This window comes from Ochotona princeps, chromosome 13 (genome assembly GCF_030435755.1).
Source record: "Ochotona princeps isolate mOchPri1 chromosome 13, mOchPri1.hap1, whole genome shotgun sequence".
Classification (NCBI taxonomy): Eukaryota; Metazoa; Chordata; class Mammalia; order Lagomorpha; family Ochotonidae; genus Ochotona; species Ochotona princeps.
Window position 1 is genome coordinate 68,379,568 of NC_080844.1, and position 7,154 is coordinate 68,386,721.

The window sequence follows — 7,154 nt, forward strand, 5'->3', positions numbered from 1 at the left end:
TTCTCGAACCTGGACTGTTCCCAGTGTTTGAAGTTAAGGATTTTCCTATTTTCACAAGTCAATGATTTTGCATTCTAATAATTTGATATGAGATTTTAGATCACAGTTGGTTAAATAGAAAAGCTGGCAAATTTTTAAACTTGCTTATTCATTCCTTATTTTTTAACAATGCATTTTTGACACTGGATAATGATTTAATGGAGCTGAAATACAGAATAAAATAGATTTCCTTTTTATAAATTTGGATGTAATAAGGGGTTCTACAGGTTCTTAACATTTTTCTTGCTTTCATTGAGAAACTAATTTTGCTGGTTGTAATTTCAGCTAGTTTTAACTGGGCTCAGACATCACTGATGGTTCAAAAAATTTCTGAGTGTTACAGCCTGCTATGCCATCTTTCTGCGCTCTGATCCAATCGCACCTTGGGCCGGGGGGAAGGGGTTCAGCACTGCATTTCTGGCCATGACAGACAAAGCATTGTGCATGTGTGTGTGTGTGTGTGTACATGCAGAGGGCAGGTCATGCAGGAGAGGCTGGGTCCCCGGGACGTGAGCTCACCGGAGCTGGTCAGCGGGGGCAAATGGGCTCAGCATGCGTGTGTCAGAGCCCAGGAGGAGAGCGGCCGGGAACGGGGCTCAGGACAATGTTCTGGCTGGGACCTCTCCCCGGCTGCTCGGGGCCGTCCTCCGGGTGAACCAACTGCTGGCTTGGCCGTTGGTCTTGGGCCAAGGGCACCTGCAGCAGACTGGCCGCTGTCTCTGCGACCAGCGACTGCTCCATCCTGACAGACACCCCTGAGTGCCAGGCAGGACTCCCTGCGTCTGTCGTCAGGGAGCAAACTGCAGCCAGGCAGGGTCTGTCGTGCCGCACAGGACGGCTAAGGGCCCTCCCCAGCTCCCAGCCCCTCTGGGGCTTGCTTTAGTCTGCAGCATCCCAGGGCCGTGCCTTGCTGTGGGAGCTCGTTGGCATGATGTGTCTGCGCCCCAGGGGCCAGCCTTTCCAGGATTCTGGGTTCCCAGGGTATCCTGACCGAGCCTGTGTCAGGTGCATGAGGGGCCTCGGACCAGCTCAGGCTCATTGGCGTTTGTCACTGGGCTTCTCACTCCCACTCCCCGTTTATTACTTCCTGTTGTGTGGCTGGACCCACTGCAGGGTGCCTGCTGTCTTCTCTGCTTCCGGGCTGCACTTCGAGTCTCTGCCTCCCAGCCCTGCCCTAGGGTCCACAGGGTGATCTCTGCCTCCCCTAGCCTCCACTGCCCTGCCTTGGGGTCCACGGGTGTGGACACTGCCTCCTCCAGCCCTGCCTTGGGTCCACGGGTGTGGGCTGTGCCTCCACTGCCCTGCCTTGGGTCCACGGGGTGTGGACACTGCCTCCCCCGCCCCTGAGCTGTCCATGCTTTCAGTCAGTGCTGCACTGGCCTCTAACAGCCCACCACCCAGGTACCCCTGACCTTCACTGAGCCAGGCCCTGAGCCTCTTCCATCCCGTGTCTTGTACCTTTAGCTTCCCTTTTGAGTCTATTATTTACGTTGGGTTAAAATAAATAACACACGCACATACACTGTTCTCTCCTCCCAGCTCCACTCAGTCCTACAGAATTAATTACATGTGTGAACTCTCCCCACGGCCTCGCCCAGGCATCTGCAGTCACCTTGGGTTGCTTGCAGCTCACTCATCTTGGGGAGATTCTGGGAGAAGGAATGCCCAGCCCTGGCCGAAGGCTTGTCCTGGAGCCCGGATGCCCGCTGCTTCTCGCAGGCAGCCAGCCCCCGGGCCGGCGGGCTCCTCCGGGCCTGCGCTGTGGGCCAGGCTCAGCTGCCGAACCTTCTCGCTGGTTTCACAGGAGTCTGAAACAGGTCTGGGGTTCCTCTTTGACTCCAAGTCTAATAGCTTTTTAAAATTTAAGAATAAAAAATCAGCTAGGGGAAGAGTCGAGTGTTTCCTGCTCGCCCTCACTGCTCAGCTCCGTTAGGCGCCCGTGAGAGGCAGACACGGCTTGGTCTTTTATTTCTGGTAAACACAGTGAGTCTCAGGTTTCCGGCCGCTCTGACCTGGCGTCTGTGTTTCTGGGGGGCCCAGCCGTGTCCACACTGGATTCTGTTTTCCTGCCTGTCCCCCAGTGCTGCCAAGTTGTCTTGGCTCATTTTGCTTTTCTTGTCCCTTCTTTAAAATTGTTGTTTTCCTGACTTTCTTCCCTGACCCATCACTGAATTTCTATTGAAATACGTTCTTTCATATTATTTCTGACAGTAGCTTCCTGTAGCTTTTTTTCTGAGTTCAATAAACACTTTGATTTCTTCAACTTTTTGTTATTTTTGTCTCAGCTCTTGAATTTCTGATATTCACAAACGCGACTGCACTGTCGTTGCTCGACCTTCAAGTGCAGTACTGCCCCTCCCCCTTGTTTGTTTGGCGTGGGGTGGGGGTCTTTCTGCATTGTGTCTCTTGGCTGCCCTGCTCACGTCCACCGTGATGGCCTGCAGAGTGCACAGCTTCATGTCACAGCCACGGCTTTGGCCACAGCAGCAGGTGTCAGCCCTCAGGTTCTGTGTGCGGTGTGGAAGGGCCCGTGGCCCCGGCGGCCTACAGGGTGCACGGTTTCATGTTGCAGCCATGGCTTTGGCCACGCAGCAGGTGCCAGCCCTCCGGTTCTGCATGCGGTGTGGAAGGGCCCGTGGCCCCGGCGGCCTGGGGTCTGCTCTGTGGCAGAGTCCCTCTCTCCCTTGCCACCCACTCTCCAGCCTGTGTGTGCCCTCCACCCAGCAGCGTCTGCTTCTCACTGGGTCCCGGGTCCATCCCTGTGGTCGGCATGTCAGTCTGTTTGACCCTGTGGGATATTTCAGCAAGGCTAGGCTTTGTCTATTTAGGATTTTTTAAAAGATATTTATTTGAAAAGTGTTACACAGAGAGATATTTTCCATCCACTAGTTCACTCCCCAGAAGGCCCAGTGGGCTGGGCTGGTCCGAAGCCAGGAGTTTCTTCCCGGTCTCCCACATGGGTGGAGGGGCTCAAGCACTTGGCCGCGCTCCGCCGCTTTCCCATCAGCAGGGAGCGGGGTCAGAGTGCAGCCCTGAAATCCCACTGCGGGCGGTGCCTTTACTCACTGCGCACGGTGCAGGCGCCGACGTCAGTGAAGTTCTCACAGCCTCAGCTTCCTGCCTTCCTTCTGTGTGTTGGCCGCAGGTGCTGCCAGGCTCCTTCATGTCACACGGGAGCATCAGAAGGGGTGGAATTACACGTCACTGGTGATCTCCCGAGAAGATAAACACACAAGCAGGAGAAGTCACACGGCCCTGGATGGCGCTACGGGGCACACTGAGCGAGTGACAGTATGAGTGACAGGGAGTGTGCGAGTGACTGTGACACTGTGAGCAACACTGGGTGACACCGTGACACTGTGAGCAACACTGGGTGATGCCGTGACACCATGACACTGAGTGACAGAGGGATGCCGTCCCTGACGGGAGTTAGGGTCCCTCTGCTGAGCCTTCAGTGACAGAGGGATGCCACCCCTGACAGGAGTTAGTGTCCCACTGCCGAGCCTTCAGTCAGTGACAGAGGGATGCCACCCCCGGCGGGAGTTAGGGTCCCACTGCCGAGCCTTTAGTCCCTGCCTGGAGCTCAGTGATGGGAGCAGGTGCAGTGATGAGCAGCGTGTCCTGAATGGCTGCTGTCCTGGTCCCGTGGCCCACTCGAGTATCTGCTCTGGCAGTCACAGCTCACCGAGAATCACCTCCAGTCGGGAATGAGGTTTTGAGTCCTGTAGCCGCGACAGGTGCAGCAGGACAAGCACCGAGCCCTTCGCCTGGCTCTGGCCATGGTCACGGGAGCAGATCCACTCATAGTCAGAGACCAGGGCCAGCCTGGCTATGTGTACCGACAAGCTCCATGGTACAGAAATGGGCTGGGACACATGTCAGGCAGGAGGCCCAGCAGAACTCAACACCTCCGACCCCTTGCTGCCCAGGGATGTCTCCACAGATCCAGCCAGCCTTGTCCCCAGAGGAGGGGTAAAAGCAGAGTAACCACACTCTCCAGGGAATTGGAGCCAGTGGCATGTGGTGAGCTGGTCCATCCATCAAGCTGCCCTGTGTCCTGTGTTCCCATGGGCCTCTGCACCCACCCTGCGTACCCAGCTATCATCTTGCTAACATCTCTTCCGCATCCATTGTGTGTGTCTAACCTCCCTCCCGTCTCTGTACCCCTCCCTCCTCTATGCGTCTAATCGATAATCTGATCCATCTCCTGCCTGTCGGTGTCTCTGGGATCACAGACGTAAATTTAGGGCTCCGCAGTTTGTATCCATCTGTGACCCCAGCATTGCTCATGAGCCCAGGACGCACCACCTCTGATCCAGCTCCCTGCTAATGGCCTGGGAAAGTAGAGAAATGTGGCCTAGCATTGCTTGGGCCCCTCACCCAAGGAGAAGACTTGAAAGAAGCTCCTGGCCTTGGTCTGGCTGTCCTGGCCATCGCTGTCATTTGAGGTGTGAGCCAGGAGACGGGAGGTCCGTGTCCCTCTCTCTCTTTCTCTCTCTCTGCCTTGCAAACAAATGAGTAAATGTTATTTGAAGGGATGCAGCTTTGTGCCTAGGCGCTGGCCCTTGAGGCCCTGTGGATGATGGAAGCGAGGAGCCCCTGGGTGTGAGGTCCAGCACAGATTCAGGCCCAAGGAGCAGCGGGGCCGGCAGGTGGAGCAGGACACCAGTGTTGGTGTATCAGGTGGAGTACAAGGTAGAGTCCTTCAAGACATGGGCGGCTCCTCCTTCCTGGGGTTAGGGCTGCACTGCACTGACCTCAGCAGAGCAGCAGAGGCCAGCTCCCCTGCAGGGCTGTCTGCAGTCCTGAGCCCACTGAGCCATGTGCTGACCGGGGCCAGAAACCCTGTCCTACCACACTCAGAGCTCTGCATTGTCTGGGCGCCCCAGGACACACGAGGTGAAACTTGGACCCCAATGCACACCAGCCCTGCCTCTTCCACGCTCATCCTCCCCAGCCTCAGGCAGCTCCACCCCTCCTCCTACAGCCCACCCATACTGGGCAACCCCAGGTCTCAGGGTTAGCAGCAACACATGCACTGCCCGTGTCAGCACTGCTAACCGTCTGGAGGGGCCTCAGACATCGACAACCAGAGGGGGCTGTCCTGGGCTTGAGGGCCCCAGACAGCAGCACCCCCAGGGGAATGGCCTGTGTCGCTGCAGGTGGAGCTGACGGCCTGGGAGCAGCCAGAGTAGTGAGGCTCCTGCTGGTGATCGTTGGCCTGAGCCACTTGTGGCCCCAGGACTCAGTTTCTGCAAATGCCAGTGAGGTTACCCTCTGTGGCAAGCTGTTAGCATCGTGGCACGCCCCGAGCTGTGCCAGGGGAGGGTCGCTGCCGCTGTGCACACAGCCTGGTGACTAACCAGCCTGCGGATGGTGAGCACAAGGACTGCATACCTCGAGAGTGATAGCCGACTGGTCATCCTGTGACACACAGCACAGCTCAGCTGACCCAGCGGGGACGTGAATGTGACCCCACAGCATCACCAGGGCCGCCCCAGCTGATGCTCTCGGCAGATGCCACGAGGGGGAGACCCGCAATCCTGGCACTTGGATCCTTATTAATTACAGAGCCTTGCTCTTCTTCATCTGCTAGGAAAAGTGAGCAAACATAATTATGTAATTCACAGGGGTGACACGACTCAGGAGAAACATAAGTGAGACCCAAGGATCCGAGGGAATGAAATGTTTGTGTCTTTTATCTTGATGAATGGCAATGAGATGGCAAGGCAGAGGGTTATGCCGAGAAAGAAGCAGATTCCCGCTGAGATAAGAACCGTCATCAAGGGGGTGATGACACAGAAGAAAAATGGTGTCCCCCTGAGGGGGCCTGGGGGCTCCACTCACACGGCAGCAAGCACAGCAGAGCAACTCAGCCTGGAGCAGCTGCTGCCGGAGTCACCATGTGTTGGGAGGAGGGGGCAGAGCAGAGGCCTGGGGGCTGGAGCAGTCACTTTCTGGGGGGAGGCTGCAGCTGGGTTGATGCCTTTACCTTCGGGCAATCAGTCACCAGGCAAGGGAGGACCCCGGCTGGGAGAAAAGTCAAGAAGGGTTCAGATCCAGCGACTTGTGGGGCAGAGTAAGAGCAGACTAGGGCCTAGACTGGGGCAGGGAGGGGTCCCAGGGCACAGAGCCAGCCTGCAGTCAGGGTGGAGCAGAGCTGACCCAGGTTCCTGGCACCTCTGCCTGGAGCAGGGTAGAGCCCAGTGCAGCCCACTGGCAGGCCAGCCCCCATCACACAGGGATCCCAGGCCACAGCGATCATGATTGGTCAGCCAGCCCCATGCTGGGATTTTCACCTCTGCACCAAACGAGAGGGCCCCTAGGCCTGCGGACAGATGGTGTGTGGTTCCAAGCCTGTGGTCATGGTGGAACTCTGTGCAAGCTGGCTTCTTAGGCTCGGAGACCTTGGGCCACCTGCATGGTCCCTGCTCAGCACATGACACCCACACCACCTTCAGCAAGACTGTTTGGTAGCCAGGGGACCCCAAGATCAGGCCCAGGCAAGTCCCTGAGCAGCTGGGTTACCATGGCCAGATGCCCTGAAGCCTCTGGGGCCTTGGGTTTGGAAGGGGCTGGTGACTGTACTAACCCACCGGCTGAGTCCAGGGACACAGGGACTGTGTTCAGCTCACAGATGGGCAACAATGGGGACTTACTTCCTCTCTGTTCTCCCGGACAACCCTAAAACAGATGAGTGACCCACGTTTTGCTGCTGCAGCCTCAGCAGGGATGGTGGCGGCCACCGCAGCAGAGGCAGGGGCTGAGCCCTCAGACCGGCGAACAGCAGAACGCCTCCTTCTGCCCTGAGCATGCGCCTGGGCTGTCCACCTGCTGACCCGGCCTGAGGAGGCCACACGGGGGAGCGTCCCTGGGATCTGTCCCCGTTACAAGGGGGCACTGCACCCCAGACTCTGCTGGGGGGGTGGATGCCAGCCCCAGGGAACACACTGACATGCAGTCTACAGCCCTGGGCTTCCCTCGGGCTTGGGTGGGAGTTGTTCTGTTTGTTGCTGATGGACGGCCTGGTGGGGGGAGCCCAAACGTGGTAACGAGCAGGTGTCAGTTCTGCCAGCTCCGTGGGGTCTGACACTGCAGGAAGGAGAGCCCTGAGA